This window comes from Plectropomus leopardus, chromosome 1, assembly GCF_026936395.1.
Source record: "Plectropomus leopardus strain MGB_pleo_1.0 chromosome 1, ASM2693639v1, whole genome shotgun sequence".
Lineage (NCBI taxonomy): Eukaryota > Metazoa > Chordata > Actinopteri > Perciformes > Serranidae > Plectropomus > Plectropomus leopardus.
The window spans coordinates 2,417,726-2,438,684 of record NC_142176.1 but is presented as its reverse complement, the minus strand read 5'-3'; the positions used below and the strand labels follow the sequence as shown (position 1 = coordinate 2,438,684).

At 38.4% G+C, this 20,959-nt stretch overlaps 1 long non-coding RNA gene across 1 annotated transcript in view; it reads left to right on the top strand.

The window, feature by feature from the left end:
- The window catches only part of LOC148190331 (uncharacterized), a 68,268-nt gene that overhangs the window by 7,654 nt on the left and 39,655 nt on the right, over nucleotides 1-20,959 (top strand). The window contains exon 2 of the long non-coding RNA XR_015777063.1: nucleotides 18,107-18,180. This is a non-coding gene — a long non-coding RNA (uncharacterized LOC148190331). The remainder of the gene's footprint in view (nucleotides 1-18,106; nucleotides 18,181-20,959) is intronic.

The following is a 20,959-nucleotide window of genomic DNA, read 5'->3' as shown; positions in this document are numbered from 1 at the left end:
TAATGGGAGGGGCTTCCAGGTAACATGTAAACACTGGTGGGCAGATTCTGCGAGCTGTCGTTGGTCTTGCGTGGGCGTGCACATGAACGCGGCTCCCTCACTAGGAGCTACAGGCTACAACAAGACTAAAAACATGATACCGGTGATGTTTTTCAAAACAACTTGGCACGTTGGGGCTTCAGGACACTTGAATTACTTTGGATGAGCAGTATTGAGACATTTTGTGGTGTTATTATGTACTTTTTTAAATGTGTTAATCCCGGTCACCATTTGCTTAAATTGCTTTGGAGTTGAGTGCAATGCCTCATGAAACTCCGGCTGTGTTTTGTGGACAATAAAACTTCACCTGATTTTCCATCCGCATGACTTCCACTGACTTTTACAAAAATTATCTTTAATGGTTGGGTGGACCTCAGTGGAAACTGAATTATGAACTACAGGATGAAAGAACTGTTGATCTATGGTCTCTTATTATTACAGTTTATTGCTGCAGTTTCCCCATTTCACTTAGCGATGATCAAAGTCTCATTATTTCATGATTACAGGCATGTAAATCACAGATTCTGAATGGTAATTTCCTAAAAAGCGGGTCCCCGATGTCATTATGGTAATAGTATACATAGGACCGTATCTTGCTTATGTGGACCAGAGGTGATCATCAATCTAAGGATGAGGACAGCTTAATCACTGTATGAATGTAATCAGATCTCCACGAGCGAAACATTTCTCCAGGGTCCGATCCAGAAAACAAACTGAGAGCAAAGCACCTCCACCTGATCAGAGAGACACTGAAGGCATAAATAAGAGGTGTGTTTAGTCTCAGTTCGTCAAGTCTGCAGGTTGATGGCTTTCTGTTTTATTCAGCCTGGGGGATAAAAGATGAAGTGCCAAAAACTGCAGTTATTGCAGATATTGATTTTTTTAGGGCTGATATAGATACAGAGTTTTAGTAGTTAATTAGCCCAATAAGAGATTTTTGGAACTGATATACATTTACAATAAAAACATATATTTCTGTCAATATTTAGAGTTTTGAATTTAACAGACTGTTTAAATGCCTTTAGCAAATGTTTAATCAAAACTGAAACTTTCAACATGATACACAGCAAGCACCCAGGAACCTCTTTATCAAGTGAAAATTTAAATAAAAATGAATAAATAAATATATCTCCCTGAGGTTTTACAAAGTAAAAGTTCCTCCCATGCTGACACTTTCTTTGCACATTTTAATTAATTTAACCCTTTAACAGTCACACTACGAAATGCCTTTGCAAAAAAAAAAAAACAACATGATAGACTGTATATGTTAACCAAATGCATTGAGGAAAAAAAACATTTCCCCACTAAAATGCATTGTAAAAAGTGAAATTGTCAATGTAATTGAAATCTGAAAATAAAATTAACTTTATGTAATAAACATAAACAAAATACATAAACAAAAATAAACAGACACAGGTAAAAATAAATCTAGTAAGAACAATCAGTATAAAATATATGGTAAAAAAAAAATTGTCAATGCTATGTACTAAGTAATGTGAAAATGAAAGTAACTTTACAAATTAAACAAACAAAATAAATATAAGAAAATAGACAAATCAAAATATACACAAATTATAATAAATGTAGTAAGAAAATATTTTTAAAATGCATGGTAGAAAAAAATATAGTCAATTTTATATAATAAAATAGAATTGAATTACAGTATAATTAAAATACCAAAATGCATCCTATTAAAACATCTGTATAAAACTGTTTTTTCGAAAAACAATTCAATCGCAAAAAAATGTCAGCCATGTTACAATCACTGTTAAAGGGTCAATACAGATAACCGTCAAAATGCTAAATATCTGCACCGATAATCTCTGGACCCATACTTCTACATCCTGCAAATAAGAACAGCGTGAAACTGACTGACAGCTCTCGTCCACAGCTGAACACATGATTCATTCCTGCTAAATTATTCCAGTCAGAAAATTTCAAAAGGCATGTTTTTTTTAAAAAGTTTTTTCTTTGTTGTCAGCTATCAGGGGTCACTGTTTCATGCATGTGATGGTCCTGAAAGCAGCTGCTGCGTGGTAGTTTGCGTCACCCGGCCATCACTCATGTTTTCAGGAGCAGAGAAGCATACCACTGCACACCCACACCTTCAGCAGAACTACTTTAAATGAGAATACAGACAATTATGCAGAAACCCTTCCATGTAACACCTCGGCTGCTAAGCTTGGCTGATTCCCAGCTGAAATGGGCCTCAAAGGCACATAGTGTTTTATTATGAATCGGTCCCAGAGCTCAGAGGGGTGTCTACTCCTCTTTCCTCTCTGCTACTTCTAAGTGAGGCTGCCTCGATTTTCACTGCGACCTCCCTGGCTGACCTTGAAAAGGAAACTCGAACAGCTTCGTCTTTTCCAGCCAAGATTCCCTCTGAGTTTGCTCCGGCTCGCTGTAATTACTGTAGCTGGTAGGCGTGCAGGCAGACACAGTGTGGAGCAGTTTCTGGAAACATATGTGTCTGTCCTTGTAGTTTTTTTTTCTTCATGAGGACAACATGTCATCACAACGATAAGAAAAAAAAGGGCTGTCCTATAAAGTGAGGACGTTCTTCCAAAGAGTGAGCACTTTAGGGCTTTATTTCAGAGGCAGTATTACATTAAAGTTAGTTTGTGTTGTGGCGTAGAGCTCGGACACTCAAAGTGCTTTGCTCGGGGGCCAGTTTTACACAATCACAGAAGGTTAAGGGCCATTCGCAGCAGCCCCATACATGTTTCTAGGATTTTAGGACATTTCTCTGATGTTAGGACGTTCGTAGTATATTTGGACATTGTAGTAAGTCTGGGCAATAAAATAATAACCATATCAATTGCATAATAACTTTTCCTCGATTGAAATATGAGATGTAGTCGGTAGAATGTCGATAGAACGCATTACAGCCATGTCCGCTCTGCTCTCATTCGCCACCGGTGTCTCCGCCACTGTCCACTCCGCCCTCATTCTCCGCCGGTGTATCCACCGGTGTCTCCGAATGTCCGCTCGCTCTCATTTGCCGCCTGTGTCTCCACCGGTGTCTCTGAATATCTGCTCCGCTCTCGTTCTTCGCCGGTGTCTCCGCCGCCGCCCCCTTCCTCCTTCTGCTCCATGTGTGCGACGTGGACATGATTAGAGGACATGATGAGAGGACACGCTGGACGCGGTCTGAGTTCAGGTGTAGTGAGTTTCCAGCTCGGTTCTGCTGAAAGAATAAACTGATATCTGACGTTTGATTCCTTCAACAACAAGCAGAACATGTAAATCTGCAGAGATCACAGCAGAGCCGTGACTTAGGGACGGTTCTGTAGCTGCTGCTTCCTGACAGTTTGGGGAACGTTCCTCTCTTTAGTTCCACTAGAACACAAACAGAATATTATTTTCAGCATTATTTTTGGACAATTCAAGTTGACAAAAGAAGATAAAAGAGAAAAAAAACAAAAATATTTCGCCATTTTTTGGTCGGAAATGTCATTTTTTTTAATGAAAATGCACAAATTAAATTCATCTGTACTCACCACATCTCAGCCTTTCATACCCTCAGGTGATGAAAAAAACAAAGAAGTTATCAGTTATCGGTATCTTATCGGCCAAAAGAAGTTGGAAGTTATCAGTATGTTGGTTTCGGTTGAAATTATCATTATCGTGCATCACTGGTTATGATATCTTCATATCTCACTTAGGAGTCAAAGGGAACCTTTAAGCTTGACAGAAATAGTGATTTGATGTATATCGTGATATATATTGATATCGACTGATATGAAAAAAATGATTGCGATAAGACTTTTTCTGTATCGCCCAGCCCCCGTCTTATGCACTCTAAAATACAAAAACTATTCCCAGTGAGAACCATTTTGACAGAAATTATGTATCTAAATTGAACATTATTATTGTTGTTATTATTATTACTTTTAATCTGATTTTTTTTTAACTTCTGAATTATTCAAATTTTCAATAACCCAAAATATGTTCAAGTTGCTCAAATTCGCCAAATTCACATGCCAGAATACAACATATACGATTCAAAGTCAATGTCCAAGGATGAGCAGTCGATTCAAGATCAAGTCAAACCAGCATCCAGCCAATCAACACTGTCTCCTTTTTACAGGTATTTTTCCATAACTTTGAGATTAAATATTAGTTCTATATTGGGACTTCTTTAGGTAAATATATGACCCATAAAATGAAGGCTCATGTTTTTATTGTAATGGCTGTAAACTCGATCAGATCTGATTCTCAGCAGCTAATTTCTGTTGCTAATTTCTGCATCCAGCGTCTGTCGCCAGAATGAAACAGCTGCATGATTTATGAGGGAGTGATTTCCAATCTTGGCTCTAACAACTGTCCAGGCCCCTTCTGATTCATTTATTCATTGCACACACACACACACACACACACGCACACACACACGCGCACACACACACACACACTTCAGCTCCTTAATGTGTAACTGACTCCGTAACTGGGTGCAGGGAAGCTGAGCTAAATTGGGCTGATTTATTTCAATTAGCAGCACACTCAGGTCCAACCCGTAAAGAAATGTGACCAACAGCAGCGGAAAATAGGACAGAGGGATGCTGGGAAAAAAAAACATTGTCTGCTCTGGCCATATGCTGTATATCCAGCGCTGTGAATAATTTAGTGAGGATGCATGCAGACTCTCTGGAGGAAGCAGTGAGGGCTGGTAATTATAGTTTGGTAGGTGAGACTGAGTTAGTTAACTACAGAACAACAGCACTTAGGACATCATCAGATTCTACTCAAACTTTTATTAATAATCTTTGACATTTTAACACAAGCCAATCACTTTTTTTGGCTCCATCCTCTGTAACTTTTGAAACTCAGTATTGATTCATCAGTTCATTGTATTTACTTTGTGCTAATTGCTCCACACAGTGTGTGTGTTTGCAGGTTTGTTTTCCGGCTTCAAAGGAACTGATGATGTTAGGAGTTTCATTACATATTTCAAAGTAATATCGCCAAATATAGAACCCCCACACACTGTGTTACTAGTGCATGTACGCACAGAAAAACAACCCAATTATCCGACTTAATACTGGGTGAATCTGCAAAACCCAAAACCTGCACACTGGAAACTAAGACATGTTTAGCCTCTTAGCAACTGGATCAACATCGGTTTTCTTGTGCTGTTTTCACAAGCATTGAAACCTCTGAAACCTGAGAAATTTGGTCTGATTTCTCACTTTGAATATGCAAATCAAGGCAATGAGCAATGTGGCAAGAAATGTCTCACAAATTGCAAAAAATTTGTAAAATATGACAAGAAAATTACCTGAAAATTATCTGATGGGGGACTGTAGATTTTTTACCCAATTTCTTGTTGATTTTTGGCCATTTTTAATTTTTTTTTCATTACATTTTTTAATTTATTTTAATTTTAGATATTTTTAGGCTTTTTCAGTTTTTTAAAAATTGGATAGGACAAAATTAAGGGTTCATCTTTATCTGCATTTTATTTGAATGATCGCTGATAAAATTAATTAATTAGAAAGTGCTAAGAAAATGTCAGCTTTTGAAAGAAATCAATCCAATTTGCACAGGTTTCAAAGGATTAAAGGAATACTGTGCAGGAATTTCCTAAAATAAAAATATTTAGACCATGCACATTTGTTTCCCCTTATAAAAACATGGCAGTAGCAGAGGACTCAAAATTTCTAACATTCACACCATAAAAAAGATGCAGAAAAGGCAGAAATTGGTGCTTAAAAAAATTACCAGAATTTAGGAATTTAAGTGATTTGATTGACTTGTACAAAATTTATACCTGTGACTGACTTGAAGTGTGTGTCAATGCATCTATCTGCCTGTATGTCTGTGTTTGGGATGTTCCTGCTAACTGTGCGCAGGTGCGGTTGGGACTTTATAAAATAGATATGAAAATCACAGATACAGCGAAAAAGAGAAAAAAAAGTAAATACAGCGAGGCAAAGTTGGAGTGAAAGTGGGGTTGACTTCCCAAACACCTGATGAGGAACTTTTTAATCACCCTGCGACAGACAGAGGTGGCTCTGAGTGCCAATTAGCAGTTTTTGTCAGCTCTGAAAGAAGTCTGGCAATCAGCTCTGTGAGGTTACACATCAACACGAGACGCCGAAATCAGCTGCAGTCAGGCTGAATCATCTGTTCCCAGAGCTGCAGGTGCATCAGCTGTAAACAAGTATTTAACTCCTCTCTCCTAAAAACTGTTTCACCTCTCTGGCAACTCTCTTTCTTTTCAACAGCTGTAATAGTTTTAATTGAGTATGAAGTGATGTCTCTGATTTCTGAAGTAAAAAGTCAAGATAGAACAAAAGTGGGATATTTGTAGTGACTGAAATACACGTGCCATGGATGAAATGTGTACTTACATCACATAGCAGTAGTGATAATAATAATAATTTTAATAATAATAATAATTATACAGGGTATCTTAAAAGTCTTAAAAAGCCGTGAATTTAATATTCTCAAATTCAAATGCTCTTAAACTTCGAGTCTTAAACTTTGTTTACAAAAGTCTTACATTTTTTAATTTTATAATGTTTTATGTTACAAGAGTACAGACACACCTCACAAAGCTACATAAGTCAGATCTGAAAATGAGTATTAATAATAAAAAAAAAGTTAAAATTCAAGCATTTGGTAAGTGATTATTTCTAGGGCTAAAAATCAGCAGATTTTGCATTATATATCCTTTAGATGTTTGCCAGTATGGCCTCAAAATTGGCATTAAATTTAATTCTAGGTGGTATTAAAAGGTCTTAAAAAGTCTTAAACTTAACTTTGAGAACTCTCGGGGTACTCTGTAATAATAATAATAATAATAATAATAATAATAATGATGATGATACATTATATTTATGGGCGACTTTCAAGAGGGGTGTGACAAAATGTCAGTATTTGAAACTTGGGAATGAGAACGGGATGTTTTTTTGGGTTACACAGACTCTGTCTCTGAGGCATGTGGTTGTGTTGGAGCTTCACTTCATGCATATTGACTTCAAATGATGCAGTTGGTGTTAAAGGGCTGGAAAGTGCCACCAGGGATACTCATCTGGGTTTGCCTGGGGGCTACTTTTGCAAAATGACAGGAGGCCAGGGGCCAAACACAGCATCCCAGCGGGTCAGGTGTGTGCAGGGGCATTTGCAGGATTTTAGGACATTAGGGGTTTAAATCAGACCTCTGTCAAGGGGTCTGGAGGATCCTCTCCTGTCACTTTTTCTTTTAAAAATTGGTGACAAAAACATAAGAACATGTAGGAAGAAAAATGCAGATAATAACACTGAATACAATAACATTTAATGAGATATGGTACATTGATGTTACTGAGATTATTTAGGATATGAGTGAATTTAGTGCGAGGAATGTGTCAGTTTTAAGTGAGGAGTATGACAGCAGGGTAACGGGAATCAGAGGCCAGATTTGGCCGCAAGTTGAGTATCACTGGTGTAAACTATACCAACTGGTGCTAAATTAAATAACAGGATCATTTTAAGTGCAGCATGCATTGATTTGATTAATTTCTTTTAATGTGAAATATAAATGCACCTACAAGGTTGCAATGCCCCTGGTATAATGATGTTATCATTTTAATCAATTTAAAAAACACATTATACCAGTTTTTTTTACACCTTTCTGTGTAGTTTTTACCTGAGGGTCATGTAGCCAAATGTTGATGGGGGGCAGGTGTCCTTGTGGACGTTACGTCAGTTTTAAAGCTGATGCCCTTAATGAGACATCAGAGTTCAGGGTGACATGGATTTTCTGCAGAACTCTGTTAATCAAACAGTGCACACTGTCCTTCACCGATATTTATGAGGACCTGCTGAATGACTGTAAATGTATGCTTCAGCATGGCGCTCAGGAAGTCCTTCACATCAGACAGGATTACCGCCTACTCAAGGTCAACTGACGTGTCATTGATGTCTTTTTTCAACATCACAATACCAACTAGGCTTGGGTGGTTTGCAGTATTTCATAACTTCATACTCTCCTGAAATTTCACAAATTAACCTCCCACATCCTGACCACGAGCGCGCTACTTACTTTCAGCTTTTCAGATTAATAAATACACAATAGAAACCCACAAAGTAGTAAAAAAAGTAATGTTCTCACACCCATTTTACTCATTAAACAGAGAAATACAACTTTTCACCTTTTGAATTCAAATGTCTGTCTTTACTCTCATTCTAGTTAGTAATCTAGTTAATAAGTCCACTGATCCAACCAATCAATTCTACTGGTAATGCTGCTTTTATCACCAGTAAAACTGATTACTTCAATGCTCGTCTTTCTTTGCGATAGTTGTTTGCGCTGAACGTCCTATGGAGCCCGTTCAGACTTTAAAACTTTGCATGGAAAACAAAATGAATCGTCAAATTACCTTGAATCTCCTAGTTAATTCTGCCTGAACTCTTGTCTGCTGTTTGCCGGTATCACTGACTAACTCCACTTGCTTTATTAACTCTGGGGTTTACAGCCTTGGCTTTGCTTTGTTTATTTCAAAGCACTTTGTAAACTGTGTTTTAAAAGGTGCTGTATGAATACAATTATTATTATTATTATTATTATTATTATTATTATTAAATGTTGGTATTGAACAGCCAAATCTGATTGGACTGGCATAACACTGAGTCGAGTAGAGACTTAGTATTTTCTACACAGAGGTGAGCGGTTGTGGCAAAGACCCATAAACAAACTGAACACCAGCACTGCATCCAAAAATAAGTAAACTGATCAGTGAGTGCTGTTCTTTTTCTTTGTTTTTCTCTATCAGAATCACAAAAACATTGCCTGCAGGTATGATGCTGATTTACTGATTACCAATGAAGCCTGAAAGGGTTAATGAAGCAACATTTACCACTTTTATCTCCAACATGCTCCATTAATTAACTCGGCAAGAACAAATGTCTTTGAGGCATGGTAGCATCTCAATGACTGATCTCCATTTGACAAAAGAAACTCCAGCAGCCAGAAAACGTCACGGCTCCATCGAGTGTGTCGAGAGGGAAAGTGATGCCCGCACGGCTCAGTCTGAGGGGCCGTAAAAACAGGCTCACAGGAAGTCTTAATGATTTGGAAAGGTCGGGACCTTTTGATTCAGACACATAACAGGCGGCGGGAGGAGAAGTGAGAGGAGAGGGCGCGCGGTCGCACAGCAGGGAGGTCAAATTGGTGGCAGACACATGAATGAAGACGGAGCACCGTCGTTCGCAGGCCGGGGCGGCGGTGAGAGAACCTGAATAGAAAAACCAGCAGTGCACAAACATTACACAGCGTGCTGCATTTAAATGAAATTCAGCCTCACACAGAGTCGACACGGTGGAGCAGTTTAAGGAGGAATAAAGGAGAGAGCAGCCGAGACATAAATTGCACACTGCTGTCAGATGTGCCGCCGCTGAAGAAGCAGCTGAAGTTTTGGAGCATCATCGATTGTTCCAGAGTTAAAGGGACACTTTGCTGATTTTCAGCTTTGTATCATGACGATAAGCGGGTTTCCATTATAGATTTGTGCAAAACTTAACTTAATCTCAGTGTGGAGATGACTGCCTTTCTACTGAGTGATGTTCTGCGACTTCTCCTCCGGAGATAACACTGCAGTAACCATGGCGATGGATGTTCAAAACATTAGCAGCTTTATTTTTATTGCAGCCACCGCGCTAGCCGTCATTATTTCTAATCCAAGGCCATGTAGACGTGTTATGCAAGCGATAATGCATCACATACATGTAATCAGATGGCACTGAGCAAACTCTGCCTTCATTGATTAGTTTTAATCCACCTAAAGAAATCAATTAAAAAATTAAAAACATGAGTCCCTCCTCAATGCTTACATGTTTTTATGCCTGACCTGTTTTATAGCACCCCTCCCCCCCCTCATAAATAACAAACAGTCCCTATCTTTAACTACTTTGGGGGGCCGGCGCGGCAACTAGGGGCACTACAACGCCAAGTCCAATAAAAGTCCGACTGAGGTGTTTACATGACAGAATAACTGGACTTCCAATCAACTTACCTGGGTGTGATTTTCAGAAATTTGATTTATTCATATTTCAGTCGGACTAACTATTCGAAAAGTCCAGTTTTAGTCAGACTAACACAGAAATTGGACTTTTTCTAACATCATGTGACAGAACTGCATTTTTAGTGTGTTTAACTCATGTTTGAAAAACCGCGTGCACATGTTTATTTTAGCACGAAAAGGGGTACATATGTAGCCTTTACCTGTTTGATAGTAATATTTAATCTGGTTACCAACAGTCCATCAACAGCAGCCTGAAATCTTTGACAAAATGCACCTTGTGTCTAGCTCCTTTCTTAAAAACTCTATCTCGCTACACTTCTGTTTATAAAGCGTGATCTCTGGCACCATCTTCTTCTCCTGTTTTCATCATTACGTGTGCTGTATATTCATCCGCTTTGCTCACTGATCCACGTTCCCGAGCAGCCTCGGTGTTGTTTAGCTGATCGACAGACAGAAGCTTGTCAGAGATGAATGTGACGTGACTCGACTCTTACAAACTCTTAAAACAAGTTATTGGCAACCCGTTCAAACTTCCAGTCTCCATCCTGAGAGGCTGCTGTTCCTGACAGACTTCAGACCCCAGCAGGGGGAACACAGAGATGAAGCCTTAACTTTAACGGTGCTAACGCTGAGCTTCCAGCGCTGGTGGCAATAAAAAGCGATTCTTCACTTTCCAGCCATGACAGACACAGAACCGAAGAGATAACAAATACGTGGTTTGCAGTAACCACCATAAAGTATTCTGTCTGTGTTTTTTCACAGTGAGTGTGACGCCTCTCTCTGCTGTTACTGCCTGCCTGCAGAAAACATCAGCTCTGCTCTCTGAAGCCTGCAGTCTGGATCTGTCCCGACGTTCCTCCATCACTTTAGTTTTCTCTAAGTTTAGGGTGAAACAGTCGAGTCATGCAGCTTCTACTTCTGAAATATTTTGCTCTCACATCGTGTTGAGCATTAATACACAGCAGTGATAATAATAATAATAATAATATAATGATGACGATGATAATAATAATGATGACGATGATAATAATAATGATAACAATGATTATAATGATAATAATGATGATAATAATAATAAGGATGATGATAATAAATTTAAACTTGATTTTAAATCATTTTAAATAATATTTTTGTCTTTGCGCCTCTTGTCTGCACTTTTGCTATTTAATGGTGATTTTTATTTTAAAATTCTTAAATCATTCAGTTATTAATTTAAACTTTTATCTTATCTCTTTACTCTTTTATATGTTATTGCTCTGTAAATCTCTTTGAATTGCCCTGTTGTATGACATGTGCTATACAAACAAAGACACTTTGCCTTGTCTATAAACTAAATAAATACAATCACAATCAGCACTGGATACCATAACTCTGCAAATGAGTTGCAGACAACTAAAAGAAATATAAATACAAAAGAAATATTAAAAACCAAGAGTCAAAACAGTTAGCTGGTGATTTTAATCAACTCATCCTTCAACTCCACAGACATAGCAGAATCAAGGACAAATTTTAATTTCATTTTTTAAACTGTTTAAAAAAACGACTAATAAACTCACAAAGTACCTTGTACCGTAAAAAGCCCACCTCCACTTAAGCATCCACCCGTCTGCTGTGCTGAGCTCTGTGTGTTGTGCTGGGCAGTGACGCAGTCAGAGTCTAGAGGCCAAATATTAACTTTATGACCCATTCTGTGAGAGCTGACAGACTGCCATGTGTTTGTTCAACCCTTGTGTCAGTGTCAGATGTCTGTCTGTTGTGAAGGTGGTGTAAGGTGGTGATCTTACGGCTGCAGCTCCTCCGTCACATGATAAAAGCAATAAAAAATCTGCCTGTGGCTCACTGGCTTTTATTGCCTTTAGCCTATCACTCCACTGCGTCTTTGTTTGTATATTAATGTGGGCGTATTTGCATGGTTATATCAGTGTAGGTGCTCTGTACTGTGCCAGTCCAGTCTGTAGGCTGTCGTTTATATTACTGCTGTAATTAAGTTTTCTGGTATGAAATTATTATCAAAGGAAAAAAAATGTGGGTTTCTTTAGTTGCTTGTGCAGCCATCATGCCGGTGATTTCTTGTAACTGTTGGTTTGGAGCGAGTCTCTGAATAACCATTTTGAGGGCTGTGTTGCCCTAACAGAGTGATACTAAACTTTCTGCTTGTGGGCCAAATCTGGCCCTCAATATGGTACCAGGTGGCCCCCCAGCTGTTTTCTAACTCACAACAAAACTAAAGTGAGTCACACTTGGAATTGTTTTTGTACTTTTAGTATACATAAGGTGACAGAGTGCATAAAAAAGCTTAAAAATATACCTTGTTAATCAAAAAAGTGCAGTGGACTAAGACCCTAATGACCATAACCCTGAAAAAGGTCTTAAAATCTGAACAATTTGCCAAAATTCTGAAATGTCCTTAAATTCTAGAAACGTCCCAAAATTCTAGAAATATCCTAAAATGCTAAAACTATCCCAAATTCTAGAAATGTCCTTAAAAATGTCTTAAAATCCTGGAAACTTCCTAAGATCTTAGAAAGGTCCTTAAATGCTAGAAACCTCCTACAATAACAGAGATGTCCTCAAATGCTAAAACAATTTCTTAAAATCCTGGAAATGTCCTAAAATCTTCGAAAAATCCTAAAATGCAATTCTAGAAATGTCTTAAAATGCGAAGAATGTCCTAAAAATCCTAGAAAAGTGCTAAAATCCTAGAAATGTCCTGAAATGCAAGAAATATACTAAAATCTCAGGATCCTGTATGGGACTGCTTTGACTGGCCCTTGGCCCCCTGTCATTTAGCAAAATTGGCCCTCAGACAAAGCAGGTTGAGTATCCCTGCCCTAACACTTCACCCGACCCCTAAATGTGAATCTCATTTATTAAAAATGCAATGGAAAAAAAATCAAATTGCCAAATCCAATATAAACAATATAGTATATTAGTCTATCATTCTGTTTAAGTCCTTTATGTGATTAGTTGATCGTAAACAAAGGGCTTGGATTTCTCATTTAGTCGAGGTATCAGAGGTCTGTAACATAATAACGGAGACGAGCTGCCGTCGCTGGTTTGGCGGTGGATGGATGAGCTGTTGAATCCACTGACCTCCTGCACAGTAAAGACTGTTTACAGTCATTAACGGTCACACTGTGTGGAGATCATGAGGGGAGCAGTTAGTCACAATTTGCTTACTTTTATGTTTTTTTAACATGTGGATTTTCAATTAAGAGCTTAAAATCAAATCTGCAATATTATTTAAGATGCCTCGAGACTCTTACAAAGTTTGGACATTATGAAACAACTACTACAAACAAAATCTACTTAAAATGAACATTACACCAGTTACTTTAATATAATCTACATAAGTCAGTGAGGCCCAAGCTAATAATTCATCTGCAACATGACCATGTTTACCCCCTGCAATAAGTCTGAAATACACTGTGTAAACAAAATTGTGACATTCCTACTGTTAAGTGCAAAAAAAGCCATTAAAACTGGGTATGCTTATTTTCAGGTTATTTTCTTTTAACTTTTTTTTTTAACAATTTCTTGCCCATTTTTGGGTCATGTCTTGTTAAGTTGCTCAATGCTTTCTCTCCATGTTTTTGTAAGACATTAAACCAATTTGCTCAGTTTTCAGCTGGTTAACACACATCATTAGCCTTCCATTGGTTCATATAATTTAGCAATATCACACGAGGGGGAGTGCTGTTGTGCTGAATATCAGCACGGCTGTGTTTTGTCTCGAGGCTGCAGTGTTTGCTGCCACAGGCGGCGGCGGCGAGGAGAGAGAGGAGAGTTGTGAATTCTCTCAGCTCTTTGCCGCTGCATTCACAGTTTATGACGTTTTTTTTAACTTGCTGCTGTGGTTCGTCATGTGACCATGGCAACCACAGAAATCACACAAAGGCCCGGTATCTGAGTCCTCTCTGAATTATTTACCTTTCCACTATCAGAGAACAGACAGATCGATGAAAAGAAATGGTGCTGGAGCCCAGATTCAATGTCTGTTTATTCTGTCTGGGACAAAAAGCTTTTATGACACTAGTTTTATTAATCATGACATATTGCAAACCATTTTTTCTAATTAGGCTACAACATGCTCAGAGTTATTATTTACTAGTATTTAAATTATTATTTAATAATTATTCATTTAAATTGTTTCATTAACCCTTTGAAACCTGAGCAAATTGGCTTGATTTCTTACAAGTTACAAGTTATAAAGAGAAAATGACCTGATATTTATCCCCCCAAAAGAAAGGTAAATAAAAAAGGTTAAAAAAAAAAATATAAACTACCAAAAAAATATATAAATAAAATAGTTGCAAATAATTACAATGATAATAATTATGAATATAGTTTTCTGGACATTTCCGTATTTTTTATTATTAACTTATAATAGTTTCTTATTTAGAGGGGAAGCAAAACAGAAGGGTCCTGGGTGAAAGTCCAGGGTTTGCTGGACCCATCCACCACCCCACCCATTACCTTATAGGGGCTTTTCTGCTCCTTATATTACATCATTATCATTTCATACCACTGCGAAAAAACTGTCCGACTGCCTGTCTGGGTATTGCACCACCACGAAAGATGCCATCTAGTACCACCATTAAAACAGCGTATCATACTGCCACGAGAGATGTCCTTTTGGCTTCCTGTCAGTGTATCATACTGCCACAAAAGGTGCCATCCAGCCGCTTGTCAGTGGATCATACCGCCAAGAAAGGTACTCTTCAGCTGCCAGTCGGCATATCATATCGCCACTAAAGGTCTGGCTGTTCTCTGGCTGCCCATTAGCGTATTAAACTGCTGTGACATGTGCCATCTGGCCACCTGATAGTGTATCATACTGCCACAAAACGTGGTGTTCAGCCATCTGGCAGCATATTATATTGCCTTGTAAAGTTGTCCAGCTGGCCCTCAGGGTGTCAGCTGTTCTCCAGCTGCTGGCGTATCATATCGCTACTAAAGTTGCTTTCTGGCTTTCCATCAGCATATCATACTGCCGTGAAAGGTGCCATTTGGCCACCCGTCAGCGTATCACAGGTGCCATCTGGCTGCTGTATAAACTGACGCCGTCCACTGGCATGTCGTTCCTGAAAGAAAGCTTTGTGCGTCTTTGTTTAACGCCGAAATCAACAACCAAGTGGCAGTATTTGATGAGTTCGTAATGACCACAGCCTGAAGCTGCAGGAGGAGGGTGTGTTTTCAAATTCTGACTTTCTTCTCTTGCCTTTTTTTCATATTTCTTACCTACCCCAGTTTTAAGAGAACATTAGAGTAAGACATAACAAATATAATATCAACAAAGCATTTTTTTAACAGATTTAGATTCAGAAATATCAATATGAGTCCTTACAGAGCACACCGCGTGCGGTCTGATCAGGCTCCTCTGCTCAGAAAATCCCTTAAACAAACAAACAGTAATATGTGTTGGATAAATCTCTGGTGTCCTGATGTGTCCTTGGTTTCAAATATTCTGACAGCGTCGTCTCTCGCGGCTCATTTATGGATGTAACTCCTGTTTAAAACACAACAGAATCTGTCCACCCCCTCACACCCCACCCTCACGCACATTTCCACGGCGAGGAAAGCTATTATGTCCCCTTCACAGTCTAACAATTGGTTTGAAAGGTCACACTACCATGGCAGACAAGCTAATACTTGTCTAAATATTAATTTGATGCATGAGGCAGGACCAGGGATGATTCAGCAGCATATTAAATTTAGTATTTAAATATTTTAACTGAGCTGCACATTACTCAGCTTATGAGCTTACTGTGTCAAAAACCTTGAGGCGTTTTAACGCAAAGAGGGCTTCAGATAAGGAACAAGAGGACTAGGAAGGATTTTAAACACATAATATGTAAGATAATGAGATTCCTCTAAACACTTTATTTCCATGTTTATTTTTGGAGCTATATGAAGGAAGCAACAGGAGGTTAATATCTCTACCACCCACCAGGCGCTCAGAATCAGGATCAGGTTTATTGCAGAGTAGGTTCACACATACAAGGAATTTGCCTCTGTGTTTTACTGCATAACAGTATACACAATAATAGAAACGTAAAGAAAAAAATAAAGTGCTGCAACTGTCGAGGAACATCAATGATAAATTAATGAATTAATTTAAAAAAGTATTTAAAAATATTTGTGCCATGTCTGTTTTTAAAATGAAAGCGCTGTGCAGTTTTTTGCAGACGTGCAAAATATTTAAAAAATAAATTATAGAGAAGGTGATGATCCAGGAGGTGTGCATTAATGCAATGTATTATGACTTTCACAGTATGATAACTGTCTCATAAAATATTGCAGCGGCACAGTACTGAATACAACTACTAGTTCTACTAATAATAATAATAGGCAAGGCAAGGCAGCTTTAAAACGAAGGGCCAAGAAGCTCACAATAAAATAAAATAAAAGAAAAAACAAAAGCAAGACAATAGAAACAACAAAAAAAACAACAGATAAAACAACACACAGATTAATAACAACACCACAAGCCGAGAAGACACCAAAGGGCAAAAACCTAAAAATAAAAACAGGTTAGAGGGTCAACAGTAACAAAACTCAGAGGATAAATCGCATCATAAGTGACACATCTCGAACTTTGTGACCCTACACTCTTCCCATATCCTTCAGGCCTGAGGTCGCCCCTCCAGATAATAGAGTATGCCCTCATATTTTCTGTTTTGGGCTTTTGTTCAGTAAATGGAGAGCAATAACGCACACAAGGTTGCACAGTAAACACACACACACACACACACACACACACACACACACACACACACACACACACACACACACACACACACACACACACACACACACACACACACACACACACACAGCAGGGTTTCCAGTCTCGTCCTTGTTCATTAAGCGAGCAGCAGTTAAGGTGAACCGGCCCGTCTCAGGAGGATTGTTTTGGCTGCAGAGAGAGAGAGAGATTCTGTTTTCTGATGTTAAAATTCAACATATTTTTACTGTAAAGGAGCTTCTGCTCACGCAGCGTGAAAAAGAAACATACAGAGGCTGCACAGTCTGCGGTGAACTGAGCTGCAGTCCAGCCTTCAGTCAGAGAGCGAGCGCTTCCTCTGTAATCAGAGCGAACTCTGCTCTGTTTGCATCGTACCAGAACTAATTGAAGCATGCAAGCTCAAAAAATTGCTTTAGCTCTCAAAAAACTGACATGCACATTCATCTTCATGAGGCGAGCCCAAATAATGAGCGAGAAACATTCAATTTAATGGACGTTATGTATAGATTTACTTAATAATAAAAACAAATAGTGCACAGCGGCTGTGATGTTCAGGATTCAGGAGAAACTGCACAGTTTTCAAAATCACGATTCATGTTTTTAATTTAAAAAAACAAATGATGTAGCTGCTGTTTTACTGTCTGTTTACAGCTGTTCTTCACAACTCCCATTCATGTTACAGAATTAATCATCTGAACCCAAACCACAGTGTTTTTGAGCCTCTTTTAACTGAAACCATGACAGACAGACGCAAAAAAAGAGATTAGTAGATGTAGAGGAATATTTTTAAAAAGCTAAGAAAAAATGTCCAGTAAACTTTATTCATAGTCATATATTTAAATTTATTTTACAGAATTGTTATGATTTTTAAGCATTTTTAAGGTAATTTCCTCCTTTGTATTTTTTGTTTTATGATCTCTTTTTTTGTCCTTTTTTTTAGTTTTTATTTAAGGGTTTTCTTCTTCTTCTTTTCACAGATTTGGTGCTAACTTCAGGGTCATCTCTTCTTTTGTTGCTCATCACCTTCATCCCATTTTTTTTCTTTTTTTCAAAGGATCAAATAATTAATTCTGTTTCCATCTTTGCTTAGCAACAGTTTTGTGTGAAAGGAATTAAAAGCCCGTCCCAAATGTTAGCCTGTTGAGTTCAGTGATTTAAGTTAATAAAAACCTGAGCTATTAATTAAAGTTTTATGGTAAAACTTGCAAATGAGCGCTCTTCACACGAGCACTGAAGCTCTTCTGGAGGTTTGTGGTGGACGAAGCCTGACTGACGCTTGTTTTTCTTATTTTGTTTTTTCTTCTTCTATCTGTAGTTTTTCTGCTTTGGAGACTCGATCAGAGACGGATAAATCTTGAGTCCATCAATCAAGCTCAACCTCCACATAAGGTAAGATAACAAAGCGACATGCATGGCAGGGTTTGATAAAGATCATTTCTGTCTTTCAGTCGACTAAAAAATCGTTTTGAGCCTGCTGGTGTATTAAGAATTGTCTGTGGGGATAATCCTTGATTTATTTGGTCATTGAAAAAGACTTTGTTAAACCTGAATAAAAGCATCAAATACAGACATGGAGAATAAGATCCCTGGATGAAGCTAATCCCAAGGACATTAGGCTAAAATCTGCACATTAATCATTTATTTTTTTCAATTTTGTATGTTTGTTAGTCCAGCATGAACTTCCTGATATGAAAAAATTTAGTTTGACATCGTTATTAAATAGAAAATTACAGCGGTTTTTGGTGAAGTTAATAGTCAGACGCATTTACATGTCATCAGCAGCTTAATGATCTATGGAAACACAAGGGACCCTCGAACATTTGCATAATGACATCCAAAATAATGCCGTCTATAATACAGTTATGATGTGCAACAGCAGCAGGGGTCGATGAGGGGTCTCATCAGTTTTTACCGTCAGTTTCTGCTCACTTTGTGAAGTGGACTTGTCTTGACTGGTGACAACCAGGTGCTGCAGCGACAGATGTTTTATGAACTAGATCTTTCGCTGCTTTTACGTGGTCCTTGGAAATATCGTATTTACCATATTTATCAGTTACCAGCACATGAACGGCCCTCCAAAGTCGTTATTTCAAGTGGGAAGTTGAGAAATTTTGATGATACCTGACTTTGCTGAGTTGTGACGTTTCAGGGCAGCACAAATTGTGCTTGGAAACAGTGTCAACAATTGGCGGTAAAATATTGCATATTTTATTTATTTTGTTCATAGTAGTGAGCTGAGACAACAGAAACATAAAGCTAGCTAAGCAAATATTAGATAATCATAATGTTACTTAAGCTTATAAACAAATTAAAATGTCAACTACAAACCTGAGGTGCTTTCTATGTTCTTCCTTCAACTGGAAAGTACGATATAGCTGGTATTTTCCCAGATGAATTTTTACACCACTAAACCCATTATAACACGTGCTTAATGTTGTGAAATGGTTGCAGCTGTATACAGTCCTGTAAGTTCCTCCTCCACCACGAGGTGTCGCGGTATCTTTCAGCTCAGCTGCCTGTCCCAGTAGAGACCGGAGCCTAAGCTCTGGTGGTGCGTGCTGTGCACTACATACAATGAGTTTAATAGAAAGATGAGTGCCTGTATTTATTAGAATTGATAAACATGCCTTCAGGACTTCTAAATACTTTGGTATACCATGATACCGCCCACGCTGAGTAGACGAAAAAGTTCACTTTGGAGATCAAGTCCCAAAATGTACTTTAGGAGAATACTTTTTTTTTTTTTTTAAGATTATTTTTTGGGGATTTCTCCCTTTATTGATAGGACAGCTGTAGTATGACAGGAAACGTGGGAGAGAGAGGGAGAGTGACGTGCAGCAAAGGGCCCCAGGCTGGAATCGAACCCGGGCCGCTGCAAAGGCCTCGGCATATGGGGCGTACGCTCTATAAGGTGAGCTAGATGCCGCCCCAGGAGAGTTTTAGATGAGAGTTAAGTTGTAGGATGTAATATGTATTTGTAAACTTGTATGTCATTTAATGTCTGGGCCTCTATTCACAAGCTTTGAATAGTCCCATACATATCTAGTTTTACTTGAAATCTTGTTTGTATCTATACTTTTATCAGCTCTGTGAATAAACTGAATGAATGAATGAGTAATAATGAAGACAACTTAATTTAACATAATTGGTAACACTCAAAGCTGGGGTGGGTAAATATTTTAACTTGTTATTGACTCTGTCTTAGTTGCATTTCGTTGTAATAGTTGGCGTTTCTTTGTACTTTGTGTGTAAAAGTGTTGGTATTTGACGCTCTGAGAGTGAAAACAGGCTGGTATGGTTTGCCCTCTCCTCTCCACCCAGCTTGCTGAAATTGTGTTTTTGGTCTTGAGGACGTAACTTTGTGCAGCAGATTGCAGGACTGTCTGGCCTCCCTCGCTGCTCGTAGCTGAAGCATCAAAAAGCTACACTGATTGTGTTTACCGCACCCTGGGGTTGACAGTCAGGGGAAAAAAAGTAGAATGGGCTGTCAGAGAAACAGCAACATAATGAAACCGCAAAGAGCTGAAAACACACTTTTTTCCAGGATGTGGAGCTCTCATAATATCCTCCTGGCAGCTGAACACTTCTGTCAGTCAAACTGAAATGCGTAATTGATAGGCAATCTATCACGGAAAATAGCTGCTGTTGCTTCATAATGAACCCATCTCAAGTTCAGGTGATGTGATGTCAGCAGCCTGAATATTTTACAGCAATTTTTTTCTGTCAATTTTGTCTTTTATCAGAGTGTTTCTGAGATATGGTCGACTCTCTTATTTTATACTTTGATCATTCAGTTTTTTATCTTAATAATGTGGATTTCTCTGATTGTTATGCAGATATACCGCCCTGATGGCAGGGTTTTGACAGATCCCACATTCAGCTCTCCTCAGTGTCCCCACGGTGTCGGTGTCCCACTTAATGTGTCAGTATTTAGGCTATCAGGAGCAGTCAGCCGGCCAAACCAGACAAAGAATAAAAATGTAGTGTGTTATATTATCTGAGGACGCACACACCAACCTGACATGTTGGGTTATTTCCCTGTATCATTTTATACCTTTAGCGTTACGTTTTTTGTTGCCCGTCCCATTACAATACAGCACTTTGTAACCAGGTTTTGGGAAGTTTTTCATACAAATAATTGGTACAAATATTCACTTGGACTCGAGAA